The sequence below is a fragment of the Dendrobates tinctorius genome, unplaced genomic scaffold (genome assembly GCF_039654945.1).
Source record: "Dendrobates tinctorius isolate UK_male_01 unplaced genomic scaffold, ASM3965494v1 ptg000214l, whole genome shotgun sequence".
NCBI classification, from domain to species: Eukaryota; Metazoa; Chordata; class Amphibia; order Anura; family Dendrobatidae; genus Dendrobates; species Dendrobates tinctorius.
In genome coordinates, this window is record NW_027361881.1 from 11,362,317 (window position 1) to 11,377,026 (window position 14,710).

General features: G+C 45.8%; 1 long non-coding RNA gene across 1 annotated transcript in view; it reads right to left on the bottom strand.

Annotated features, from left to right (window-relative positions):
* Nucleotides 1-517: 517 nt before the first annotated feature.
* Nucleotides 518-14,710, bottom strand: part of LOC141058681 (uncharacterized) — a 193,446-nt gene continuing 179,253 nt past the window's right edge. The window contains exon 5 of the long non-coding RNA XR_012222274.1: nt 518-1,858. This is a non-coding gene — a long non-coding RNA (uncharacterized lncRNA). The remainder of the gene's footprint in view (nt 1,859-14,710) is intronic.

The window sequence follows — 14,710 nt, forward strand, 5'->3', positions numbered from 1 at the left end:
TGTAGAATTAAGCTGATGTACATCGTGTATATAAAGCCCCTAATAGCCATGAGTATAGCTGTACAGTCATAATGAATATTCGTAATTACAGAGGACGACGCGGGTTTTCATTGCAGATGTTGAACAAAGAAGGAACAATTAGAGGGTCTCTCCGCTCGTACATCAAGAGAAGACTTCTGATGACCCACTGTGATGGGGAACTCTCGAGTAAACAACTACTTTTCATTCAGCAGATGTCTGAAATTTCTGCCTCTATTCTAACGCGAGTGGGATAAATGTGGCTCATTTGAAGCCTTTATATCTCCGACAAAAAAAAAAAAATGATCAGAAAGGAAGAGCTAAATGCACCTACAGGGTTTTTTTTTTACCAACCAAATTAGACGCATTTATGGAAAGTCTTTTCAGGCTCTGTGCTTTCAGGCTAGTTAGGATAATTAAGAAATCGAGAAATTATGCTACAGATGATTGAAAGCGATTTGTAACTCATGTCCGTCCACAGCTTGGCGACATCAACTCAAAAACTGAACTTTATTAAAGGTTCACATACATATTGGAAGTACGTAAGGCATCTCTATTGGGTTGAAGTTGGGCAATTGTGGAGGCCATGTCATCTGACGCAACCTCCATTACTCTTCTTCTTGGTCACATCGCCCTTACAAAGCCTTGACGTGTCTTTGGGGTCATGGTCCTGTATGAATGATGGTTCCACTGAGTGAAGACCAGAAGGGTTGCTGCAGAACACTTTGGTCGCCATGTTGGGTAATGTGCCTTGAAATTGGGAAAAAAAACACCAAAACTGTCACCATCACACCTCCACTTCCATACGCCACCATGGGCAACACACACGTATACACCTTCCACTCACATTTTCTACGGCTCACAAAGACAGGACGATTGTCAGCAAAAATCTAAAATGTTGTCTCTTCAGACCACAGCACAGATTTCCACTGATCTGATTTCTCGTCCTTGTGCCTGAAAAAGTATCTTCTTGTTATTGGTCCTCAAATAGGCTTCTTTGCAGCAATTCCACCATAGAGTCGCGATTCTCACAGTCTCTTTTGGACAGTTGATGTTGAGATGTGTCTACTGATAATTGTGCATCACCTATGAGGGTTATCTGAGGTGCTGTAAATTTGTGGTTTCTGAGACTGGTAACTATGATGAACTTATCCTCTGCAGCAGAGGTAATTCTTGATCTTATCTTCCTGGGGCAATCCTCATGAGAAACAGTTTCATCTTTGAGATTGATGGTTTTCATGACTGCACTTGAGGATATTTTCAAGGTTCTAGTAATTTTTCCAGATTCAATGACCTTCATTTCTTATAGTAATGGTGGACTGTGGTTTTTCTTTACTTAGATGATTAGCTCTTGCCATATTCTGGCTTCGAATAGTCGTGGAATATGATTCAGCACTCTATGGAGCTGTTTACCAGCAAAACACAAATGATAGTCATCAAACTTTCCTGAAGACCGGTGATTCCAAACTATAAACTCTTGATTAGGCGTAGCTGTTCACTGAAAGCCGTTCCATGTGATGATGCAATGAAGCTGATGCAAAGAATGGCAAGGGGGTGTAAAGAGGCCATGAGGAAGCTAAAGTGTAACATATATTCTGGTTTGTTTCACATCTGGTTCTTTACTCCCTATTTCCATATGTGTCCTTCGCGGTTTTGCTGCCTTCAATCTGAATCTCCATTGTGCACATTCCAATAAGAACAAGGGAAACCATTTCATGAACAAGGGTGTCCAAACTTTTGACTCTTACCGTACATCATGAAACTTCTTTTGTAATTGGAGGAATATAGTTTGACTTTTTAAGCTTAATTATTTCCCAGCTGTACATTAGATCTTTAAATCCTAAGAGTAGAAGGAAAAATAGAAACAAACAGGCTTTCATGAGTGTTATCTTTTACAACTTGACAAAAATAATGCATCCAGGCTGGGGAAGGAGCAAAAGATAATTTTTAGTGTCAAGCCCCACTCCCCGCAGAACCAAAACTAGCTATAACACAATGCTTCTATTCGCAGGCCTTTAAAATTAGAAGAAAAAGATAATTTTTTAGTGTCAAGCCCCACCCCCGCGGAACCGAAACTAGCTATAACACAATGTTTCTATTCGCAGGCCTTTAAAATTAGAAGAAAAAGATAATTTTTTAGTGTCAAGCCCCACCCCCGCGGAACCAAAACTAGCTATAACACAATGTTTCTATTCGCAGGCCTTTAAAATTAGAAGAAAAAGATAATTTTTTAGTGTCAAGCCCCACCCCCGCAGAACCAAAACTAGCTATAACACAATGTTTCTATTCTCCCCAACGCAAGGGGAGGGGGCTTAAAGGGGTTTTCTAAGTCTTCGACATTGATGAGCTACTGTTACCATACAGGTTGGGTGTGACAACCAACACCCCCCACTGATCAGCTATTAGCAGGCCCTAAGGGCATTGGAAGTTCATTGTACAGCGCAGCTCCATACACCATGTAGTGGCTGTTCACAGGTACTTCAGCTCAGAACCGAGCCACAGTATGGAACAGGGCTGTCCTGACTTTGTACATTGACTACTTCCAGAAGCCTCGGGACTTCCTAACAGCTGATGGTGGATCCCCCATCTATCTGATATGATGACTTATCCTAAGGACATCGTAGTCCAGGAATATGTAAAAAATGAGTTGAACCTTGCCATAATCGCGGAAAGTGAACCTGACCAGGCAACGTGTGTCTGCATTACAATAGACTTGCAATTTATTCAGCCAAAGTAAATCAGCCGATTGCATTTTCGCAGCAGTTTCCTATTGACATGGCTAATGACTTCTAATTAAACAAGCAGCCCTGTATGTCGGTGTTATTAATTATAATGATCTGTCAGTTATACTTCTGGAGGAGTTCACACCACTAAAAAGACTATATTTTCATAACGTAACGCGGTTGTCATTGCAGCAATTGGAAAAAAAAAAAGAAAAGCAAATCGTGTCCAAAATCCCGAAGCCTCGCTCTACTCTGAAGAGCATTGACTGTAGACACTGATATAATGACCAATCTGCCGGTGCGTCCAACAGATGTTCATGAATTTAGGTCAATGGGGAGATAATTGAACATGATTTCCTGCCACCCTTCTCCATTCGAAGCTCTTGCTTATGTCTGCAGAATTTAGATCAGTAACTTGGATAACGAGTGCGGACTCAATATCTACCATTTTAACAAATTAATCGAGGCAACGACCATGGGTGGAACATAGAAAAGTCAAGTCATATCGAAAATTACTAACTCTAATAGGAAAGTAAGATCACGCCGGTAGGTAATTTATATGGAAATATACAATTAACCAATGGCCAACCAGATCTACTGGGAAATGATAGAATAATACAGAACAGGCTCTTGACCGATCTGCTAACGAAAAGATTAATATCCCTGACATGACTCCAGAAGAAATTTTACGCTTTCCTCTAATTTTTTTAGAAATTAATTAACAGCGTTGATTCTTTGCATCACTTCTTCTACCGTTTTTCTTCCCCTAGAGATACTTTCATGCCTCATCCATGTTTCTACCCTTCCCTCCAAGCTCTCATGACTCATCCATGTTTCTACCCTTCCCTCCAAGCTCTCATGACTCATCCATGTTTCTACCCTTCCCTCCAAGCTCTCATGAGAGTCTCCATTACTTGGATTTCGGAGGCTTCACGTCTAGACACCTCGGAAGTGGAGCATTGATGAAGTAGGGAAAAATAAAGGTGTAGCTTCATGGGCTCTAGTGCAAAATCTGTGAAAGGTTTCTCCACCGATTTTTGTGGGTATCAAAGTCCAACTCAACAAAAATACAATACCACTCATAAAATATATTTCGGTAGCTAAAAACTTGGAAATCCAGCATATAGAAATCATGGGGTCCCATTGCGAAAATTCACATTAGACTCCTTCACCGCCTCCCAACCCAAAACAATTCGTTGGTCTCCACTGGACTCCCACAATTGTATTGCGGAGGCACAATGAGATGGTAAGAGGAGGTCCTCTTTCTGTCCATGTTTGCTACTCATCTCAGCATCTAAAGTGTTAAAGTGCTGCAAACAGTGGTATCTCCAATTTCAGCAGTTACTACTGGATGTCTGCTGTGTTAAACAGTCAGCACACACTGAGCATGGAGCAGGTGTGAACCCAACCCACAAGGCTCTTTTCATCCTCTGCAGTGGACCCTGGGATAGGACTGAGGAACCCCAAGTCTCGGGTTGCTAGTAGCCAGGTATACAGAAAGTGAATGTGCATGAGCTGCAATGCCATATACAGCCACTAGTCTAGATATGGAGCTGTTTCTGATAAGATTGCTTAAGGTAGAGCCTCAAAGCTTTTATGCCTGTGGTTAGAGCTGGAGTTGGACCTCCATTGGATAGGCAAACAATACTTTATTACATTACCAGAAATTCTCCTTAATAGGGTTGATGCTAAGCTTGATGGGAACAATATCGAACACCTATCCATAGGATAGATGATAAATATATGATTCCATCAGGTCCGGCTGCTAGAACGCCCATTGATCCTGAGTACGCAAGTCCCATAATCCACTGTGTGGATGGAGCCTCAGTGAGCATGTGCTCTGTTAATTTCTGTATAGTAGAAGTGGTCGCACATGTGCAGAAACACTTTGTTCACGCAAGAGCCTTGGGATCTCAGGTTCAATGGGTGTATCAGCTGTCGGACCGCCATAAGTATTGTTTAGGGAAGACCCTTTAACAAAGGGAGTAGATAGCAATCTTCTGGAATCCTCGGGAAAATCTGGGAACAATTCTTCTGTAGATCCTCGACATGGAATATTCAGCTTTACATAGATCTCAGTGAAAAAAATTGTCACACATGACTTGTTGGGTCCTCCAGAGAGGACCTTTCTGTGGCTCCAATCTGGATACTAGAGAAGGGTCCTAATGGGAGACCGCCCTCTATTAACTCCGAAGGACGTAAACCGAGTATTAAAAAGCAGATTTTCTAAACCCTTAGCTAAAACTCTCCTAGCATTTAGAAAATGTCACTTAGGCTCTCAGCATAAGAGACAAATTGTAATTTCTTTAATCTAGTTTGTTCTCAAAAGTGCAGAAATATAATAAAACAAAGCTTCCTTTGTCCGGAGCGCGGCCGGTCCGGCATCGCTAGAAGTTACAGACTTATCTTCATTCAGCAGTTTTGCCTTCTCTGACATTAGCTGGAAGCATTGTCATGATTACTGTATTGTAGTCGAGTTTACTGAGTAAATTGAAAAAGCTGAAAAATGTAACTGCGAGGCTGGGGGGACTTCAGAGAAGAGTCTCGCTTCGGATGGACACTTTGAAGAGGGGAATATTATTATTTTGTAGAGCGAAATGTCCCGAAGGTGGAACCAAATTGGTTTTATTTAAACTTCATCCAAAATAATCACAATGACACATGAATCAACATGGAGAGAAACATCTAGAGGAGGCGCCTAAAGTGTAGGACACCCATAAAAATGTATAGAAATCGGACAACTGTGTCATTGCCACCAGAACATGGCTCTTTGTTGCATGCCTGAGGTTAGTGCACCTTTTTTGTTTGCTATGGTCTGTGCCCTTGTAGAGGAGGGACCCTGCTTAAGTTCACACCACCTTATCCATAAATATGAGATAGCTTACAGGCCAATTTAAGCATCCATCGTATTCTCCAAAATCCGTGTTACACATCGTCCCGAGAGAGAGTAGAAAGTATTGGCCACACTCCTCTAAAAATGGCCCATACCCCCTGAAAACGAAAGGTTCGGAAATTAAAATTCCCTATACTTCTCCCCCCATTTGGGTACATAAGCACCCTCTCCCATCCAAATCAAGATTGTTGGCAGGTATGGAGGAATTGTCCCGCCAAGCCTTGCCTCCTACGTGAAGTTCATACCTGGACCTGGGTCTCTTTTCTGGTGCTTAGTTCCTGAATCGGACTTTTGATCGACTTCGGCCTTCCTTCATATCTAAGATGTCATGTGCTTGGGATTGTTCATCTCAGACCTGTTGCCTAGACTCAACTTTGTTTGCTTCTTCACTATGCCCTCTTCTTGACCTATGGTCTTTCATAATCTGACCCTTGGCCGCAATCCTGGCTACATGATCATTGTTGTTGCCACGAGTCCTTGACTTCTCATTGAATGATGACCATGAACGCAGTCTATGCCTCCTACGGGTTAAGGCAGAACATCAATGTCCAAGGCATCACATGGTTTATGGATCTGATAACCACATTTCCAGTAAATGACCATAACTCACTCATATAATGGAGCCATGGGCCAACCTTAGATTGGGTACCACTTCTCTTATTGTCAACATTGAGCTTCTTCATTAATTGAGGAACCATTTCAACGTGTAGCTGTCGACATCATAGGTCCTCTGGCCCACCCCAGCAGGTCGGGGAAAAAATATATCCTGACGGTGGTGGACTATGCCACTAGGTATCCTGAAGCTGTGGCCCTGTCCAGTATTACAGCAGTAAAGGTAGCCGAGGCCCTTGTTACCATCTTTACCCGGATAGGGTTTCCTAGTGAAATATTGTCAGATCAAGGCACTCAGTTCATGTCAGATCTGGTCCAGTCCCTATGGCATACCTGTGGTGTTCGAGCCATTCGCACCACCCCATACCACCCGCAGACCAACGGACTATGTGAACGCTTTAATGTGGAACCCTAAAAAATATGCTGAGGGCTTTTGTTGACGTTGAAAAAGACTGGGAAAAGTACCTGCCACACCTCCTCTTCGCCTATCGGGAGGTTCCCCAAGAGTCCACAGGGTTCTCTCCCTTCGAACTACTGTTTAGCCGGAAGGTCCGTGGGCCTCTCACTCTTCTGAAAGAACATTTGGAGGGAGACATCTCAGATACCGGAATGCCCATCGTTCCCTATGTTCTAGAGCTCAGAGACTGTCTCGCCCAGCTAGCTACCTTCGCTAAAGAACATCAGCGAATGGCCCAGTCCAGACAAAAAAACTGGTATGACCGTAATGCCAGGAACCGGGAATTTATGGAAGGACAGCAAGTGCTCATGATTACTGCTTCCCCTGCCAACAAGCTTCAAGCAGTGTGGGAAGGCCCTTATCAGGTTGTCAAGAAAATTAATGACACTAACTATGTTATTGCCCTGGACTCTAGTGGTCGAAGACAGAAAACCGTCCACATTAACATGCTGAAAGACTACCACGACCGATCTCTGCCTGTTCTAGCTGTCTGCCACCCCCCTAGTGATACCGCCGCCGACGAGTATCTCCCAGATCTCCTCCAGGTTGCCCAAACGGGAAGATCACTGGAACAAGTGCCCCTGGGCTCCCATTTATCGGATATACAAAAGGACGATATTGTCGCCGTACTAAGGCCGAGGGCTGCTGCTTTCTCCTCCAAGCCGGGGAACACTACTCTCACCAGTCACCATGTGGAAACCCCCGGACAACGCCCCATCCAGCAGGCTGCCTACCGGGTTCCAGAGGCTGTTCAAGGCATGATAAAGAATGAACTGGAGGAGATGAAACAACTGGGAGTTATTCAGCCATCTCACAGTTCTTGGGCCTCTCCTGTCGTCCTGGTCCCCAAGAAGGATGGTACAACACGATTCTGCGTTGATTACAGACGACTAAATGATGCCACCAAGAGTGATGCTTATCCCATGCCCAGGATTGATGACCTATTGGATCGTCTGACCAGTGCCCAATTTGTGACCACGTTAGACTTGAGCAAGGGGTACTGGCAGATACCCCTAACGGAGGACGCTCGGGAGTGCTAAGCCTTCATTACTCCATTTGGGCTTTATGAGTTCCTAGGAATGCCCTTTGGGATAAAAACTGCCCCCGCTACTTTCCAGAGACTGGTGAATCGACTGTTACAACAATGTCAGGACTTTGCCTGTGCTTACTTAGACGACATCGCCATTTTTAGCACAACCTGGGAGGAACATCTTAAACACTTGGGCATAGTGCTGGACTGTATCCTTACTGCAGGACTGACCATTCGCCCTGATAAGTGCCAAATACGGATGGCTGAGGTGCAGTACCTCGGGCATAGTGTAGGGGGTGGGACACTAAGGCCTGAGCCTGCCAAGGTGGAAGCCATTAGCAACTGGTGTAGACCCCAGACTAAAAAGCAGGTATTTGCGTTTTTAGGAACTGCTGGTTACTATCGCAAATTTGTTTCTAATTTCAGCACCTTGGCCAAGCCCCTCACCGACCTGACCCGCAAGAACATGCCTAGGAATGTGACGTGGACGACGGCATGCGAGGATGCCTTTTCAGAGTTAAAGACTGCCCTCGTCACTGCTCCTGTCTTGGCTGCCCCGGATTATAAACGCAGGTTCCTTGTGCAGACAGATGCATCCACCTTTGGGATTGGGGCAGTACTTAGCCAAGTGAACGCCGCCGGAGAAGAACATCCTGTTGCTTTTGCCAGTCGGAAACTACTGGATCGGGAAGTTGCCTATGCCACTATTGAAAAGGAGTGCCTTGCCATCGTATGGGCGCTAAAAAAATTGCAGTCCTACTTGTATGGCAGAGACTTTACAATTGTTACAGACTACAACCCCCTCACATGGCTGAATTGCGTATCAGGGGACAATGGAAGATTGCTGCGGTGGAGCTTGTCCTTACAACCCTACAGCTTCTCCATCCAATACAAGCGAGGAAGCCAACACCAGAACGCCGATGGACTGTCTCGACAAGAAGAACCATAGGCTCCCCAGGCCGACCTACCCCTGCCACTGTACAAGGAATTATAAATAACTGAGCAATGTGGACTAAAGTGAGCAGGCCAGAGGTCTGTGTAGACCTCATGGCGTGCTCACTTATTATGGGGGGGGGGGGAGGTTGTGATGGTGTGATATGTTATGTGGATGTCATTTTTTGTATATTCCTATTTTTAACAATTCCAGTTATTTTCATAGTGTTTTTCTTATTACATGGCAAGTCTACAGCCTTACTGTATCTGTCTCTTGATGACCCCCTGTAGTGCATTAATGGTTCGGTAAGCCTCCGCCAAGCTTCCGTTCAGGAGCCCCACTAACAAACACATCCAGCTAGAGTGGGGCACCTCCATCACAGCACACTGCTGCTCAAAGTCTTTGAAGAACCCCTCCACATCTCCAGAAGCCTCATCAAATGGCTTAAACTCTGTCCGGGTGATCCGTACAGGCTCCCGGATTGTTGGGGTTACACTCCACAATGCGTTACTCCCTTTATCAAGCTCCATTGCTTCCTGTCTCAGCTGTGCCCGGCGGGCAGCCTCCTCCTTGTACTCCTGAGAGACGCCGGGGCCCAGAACCGCCATCTCTTCTTCATACCACACCAACCACTGGCTTTTCTGGATGGGGATCCCTGTCTCCAGTGCTCGTCCTTCAGACATCTGGGAGGAGGTGGCCGGGCTAACGCCCACCAGTAGATCGATTAAGGCCTCTTTAGTCAGTCCCTGGTAGTTCAGGCCCAGGTCTCTGGCTCTCTCCTGTAAACTGCATACAGTCCAATTTCTGCACTCACTCTGTGGGTGGTTCTCCATTGGGTGACGCTCTGTTGATCCCACCGCTGCCACCAGTTGTCACGGGGTCCTTCTCTGGTATCACACAATCAACAGAGCAAGCGAAGAGTGAACAATTCCAAGACCTTTATTCAGGCAAAAATACGAAAAGGTCCATATTCAGTCCACCACACAAAGGATAAGATAGTCCAGAATAAGAATGCAGTCCAGTATCAGGATAAAATGTCCAGGGAAGCGAGATTCCACAACCCTAGCACCAGAGGATAAAAATGGGTCCTTCTCTGTGAAATGCAGCCTTTTCACCATCTTGTCTCTACTGGAACTGACTTGTCCAGCTGCCGTTCTTCCCCCCACCCCCTTCCTTGTCCAGGGGTAGTCAAACAAGTTGCCTCCCAGAAGAGAACAAAGGGCCTTAGGGATTAATGCACTACAGGGGGTCATCAAGAGACAGATACAGTGAGGCTGTAGGCTTACATTGTAATAAGAAAAACACTATGAAAATAACTGGAATTGTTAAAAATAGGAATATACAAAAAATGACATCCACATAACATATCACACCATCACAATCAATGTCCAAGGCATCACATGGTTTATGGATCTGATAACCACATTTCCAGTAAATGACCATAACTCACTCATATAATGGAGCCATGGGCCAACCTTAGATTGGGCACCACTTCTCTTATTGCCAACATTGAGCTTCTTCATTACAAACCCATTGTATGTCCTTGCTTGGTACAATTCCGGTCAATATGGTGGGTTCTTAGGTCAATGCTCTTTTGTCCTTCTCAAAAATCCAACCACACGGGGGCGTGGCCTGCTTGCTAATGGCACCGGTCACTTAGCTGCTGAGCTCCAGCCACTTCGACTCCTAACCGGCTCACTGCGGCTCGCCAGCGGCACCAATCTCTCTGCACACGGGGGGGGAGTGCTGCGGAGGTATCCAGGATCGTAGCATGCCAAGGGGAAAATCCCAGAAGAAGCCGTCCCCGGCGAAAGTTACAGACTTCTTCTCCAGCACGGGGCGAGGGAAAATGGCGGCAGCATCCTCCTCCACAGCTTCCTCACGCTCATCCAGGAGGGGATCCACAGCAGGCCCAGACTTGGACACAGACGCTGCAGATATACCGCTTACCAAAGGTACAATGCAGAAACTGCTCAGTGCCCTCCGCTCATCACTGCAGCAGGATTGGAAAGATATGGTGGCTGAGCTGAGGGGAGATATCACTGCCATAGGCAGCCGTACAGCACATATTGAATCTAAAATGGGGGAGCTGACAAAGTCACACAATAGCCTCATTGATGCCAATGCAGCACTGGAGGAACAAGTGCAAAAGCTCCATACCAAGGTCTTGGGTTTAGAGGACAGGTCCCGCCGAAATAATATAAGAATCAGAAGAATTCCAGAGGCCTTACCAGACAAGGGGCTGCAGAGTTTTCTGGGCTCCTTGCTGCAGGAGCTGCTCCCAGACCTGACTGCAACTGATTTCCTGGTGGACAGAATACACAGAGTCCCTAAGCCTAAATCCCTCAGTGCTGATGTCCCTCGGCACACTTTAGCTCGCCTGCACTTTTACAAGACCAAAGAAGCCCTGCTGCAAGCCCTGAGAAAGAGACCCCCTCTGTCTGAGCAATTCCGGCACCTGTCCATTTTTCCAGATCTGTCTGCAGGAACCCTGGCAAAAGGGAGGGAATTTGCTCCTTATACCAAAGTTCTCAGGGATGAAGCTATATCCTATAGATGGGGTTTCCCTGTAAAGATCCTGCTTTTCCGAGCAGGAAATACCCACGCCTGCCATTCCCCACAGCAGTTGGCAAAGCTCCTATCCTCATGGAACTTGGCAAATCTCCCGGCCAGATCTCCAAGAGCTACAGGATCATCCCAACAGGATAAAGTGAATGAAGATTGGTCCGTCGTGTGAGTTATGTGATATGTTTGAGTAGCGGCTGAGACTTAGTTGCTACTTTTAAGGTCCGCTGGTTCTGTTCAACCAGGACCCTGAACCCCCATGGCGGTAAATTTCCACCATACCGCAGGCCCCTTTTTTGGGCTTTTTTCTTTGTGGACTGATGCTCCCTACATCAGTAATGTTAGTGATGTCAATATTGTTAGTGTTATCTCTTTCCTGCCTGACCTTCCTTTTCCCCCTGCAGCTCTAGGCAAGAGACTTTTTTTTCATGTACAATGGTACTGAACTGTATGTCTATAAATGTTAGGGGTCTGAACTCGCCAGCCAAGAGATCCATGTTTTGGCGGGAAGTGGTTAAATCCAAATGTGATGTAATATGTGGTCAGGAGTCTCATCTCCTCCAAGGGGACTCGCACAGGTTAAATAATGCTAAATTTCCTTTCATACTGCTGGCTTGTGGAAAAAAAGGCTGGAGTATTCATTTGTGTAAAGAATACTGTTGCGTTCACACTACATTCACAACATTTAGACCCTGACGGTAGATACGCCATTATTAATTGCTCCATAAATGGATCTAAGTATACTATTGCAACCGTTTACGCCCCCAACTCTGGTCAGATCAGCTTTTTGCGGAGGTTTCTTTCCAAGCTTTCATCCGTTAAAGAGGGTAAGCAAATAATCTGCGGGGATTTTAACATGGTAATGTCCAGCACTCTGGATTGCTCCAATACTGCTGTGGGGAGGAAGGAGATGAGCACAATAATTTCAGAAAGGCATCTCCATGATATATGGAGATACCAACATGCAAATGAGAGGGACTACACATTCTTCTCGCCTCGGTTCACCTCTTACAGCAGATTGGACTACTTTCTGGTTGATAGCTCACTTATTATGGATTGCTCAGATTCAAAAATTGGACTTATAGCTTGGTCGGACCACGCCCCCATATACCTGACAGTTCAGGAGCAAAACCGCGCGCCTGGTTTACCCGGTGGCGCATGAATGACTCCCTCCTAGCCTGTAGACAAATCTCTGAGGAGTTGCAGGCCGACCTCGCAGAGTTTTTTAACTTTAATGATAACAAGGAGGTGACAGAGGAAACGCTTTGGTCTGCACACAAGGCCTATATTAGGGGGTCATTCATCAAAATTGCCACTAGGGAGAAAAGGAGGCGTCAGGCAACTTACAAAGCTCTACTGTCCCACATAGTACTTTTGGAAGCCCACAATAAATCTGCCCCAAACTTGTCGACATCTGACGAGCTCAGGAAACTAAGAACACAGCTCCGCCAGGTGTTGATGGCAGACTATGAGAAAAACTTAAGATCCCTCAAACAGCGGTACTATGTGATGGGTGACAGGGCGGGTGCCTTACTAGCCAGGAGGGTTAAAAAACGAGAAATGCAAAATAAAATTGAATACCTCGTGGCGGGTTCTAATGCCACAATACGCAACCCAACGGAAATAGCCAACGCATTCGCTGACTTTTACCAGTCTCTCTACAACCTTAAAAATGACCCCACTGCCCCAAAGCCTACCCAAACGGCAATTAATTCCTTCTTAAACAATATTAATCTTCCTCGGTTATCTGCAGTACAGCTGGAGCAACTAAATTCCCCTTTTTCTCTGGAAGAGGTTCGCCAGGCGGTGACCACAGCCAAAAGAAATTCAGCTCCAGGCCCAGACGGCCTCACTAACTCCTATTATAGGCAATTCACTGAAACCCTGTCTCCTTTCCTCCTGAGACTTTTCTCCTCTTGGCGAGCCACAGCAGATATTTCACCAAATAATCTAGAGGCCATTATAACTACCCTGCCAAAACCAGGAAAACCCCCTATTTCACCAGGAAACTTCAGGCCAATATCCCTCCTAAACTGCGACTTAAAATTGTACGCCAAAATAATCTCAGCTAGAATACATAAAGTTCTTCCATCACTGATTTCCCCGGATCAAGTGGGGTTTGTGGCGGGGAGGCAGGAGAAAGATGGGACGAGACGTATGCTGGATCTGATTGCGGTGGCTGAGGGGAGGAAAATCCCCAGTGTATTCCTGTCCCTGGATGCAGAGAAGGCGTTCGACAGGGTGCACTGGGGATATCTGAAATCAGTTCTGGCCAAGTTTGGTTTCAAAGGCCCCATACTTAATGCCATAATGGCGCTGTACTCTAACCCTAACGCCAAAGTTCTGGCATCCGGATTTATATCTCGGAGTTTTGAATTAACCAATGGGACACGCCAGGGGTGTCCGCTCTCCCCTATCATCTATGCCCTTGCTATAGAGCCTCTGGCGCAGACTATCCGTGAATGCCCTCGGATCTCGGGGATTCGAGTGGGGAGTATAAATCATGTGGTCAGTCTATATGCAGATGACGTGATTTTATCTTGCACTAATGTAGAGGTGTCCCTACAACACGTAATGGAGATCCTGTCCACCTTCACTCAAGTCTCGTATTACAAGCTTAATATTACCAAGTCCTTAATTTTTCCGCTCTTCTTGCCAGCCTCTACCAGAGCCACTCTTTCTCATCTTTACCCTTTCAAATGGGAAGACGAGGGAATCCCCTACCTGGGTATTATACTGGCCCCGCTACACTCCGTGATCCGGAAAAATCTGCTGACCCTGCACACCTCATTGGATAAAGAACTTACTCGCCTTTCTCTTCTCCCGCTCTCTTGGGTGGCGAGAATGCAGACTTTTAAAATGATCTGTCTCCCAAAAATTATCTACTTACTTCGGTGCCTGCCCCTAACAATTCCGCAACAGTATCTCACCAAAATTCATTCGCTAATGAGTAAATTTATATGGGCTGGGAAAAAACCTAGAATAGCCCTGAGATGTATGCATGCCCCGTTCAGTGGTGGAGGAATGGGTATTCCTAATATTCTAACATATCACAGAGCTGCTATCCTGGAACCGGCTCGAGATTGGTGGAAGAATGATTCAGACTTGAGATGGTTACAGATTGAGTACACCTGGGCACAGGCCCACTCCCCTAAACAATTCATAGACTCCCTGCTCCTAACCCCTTCGCCCCCCGGCGATCTTCTACCCACCACAGCAGCTCTAAAGAAAGCTTGGTCCTTATGGAGCAAGCCAGTGTCACAGGCTCTAGGTCCCAGCCTTCCCCTTAGATCGCTGGAAGCCTTCATTCCGAATTTGAATCTTGCCGCCTGGACACGTGGAGGTCCAATTACCCTAGCAGATCTCTATAGAGAAGGCGTCCTTCTCCCGTACTCAGAAATGTGTGTTAAATTTAACCTCCCCCGACACAGTTTATTCCAGTTTTTTCAAATACGTCACTTCCTTCAGTCCGCTCCTC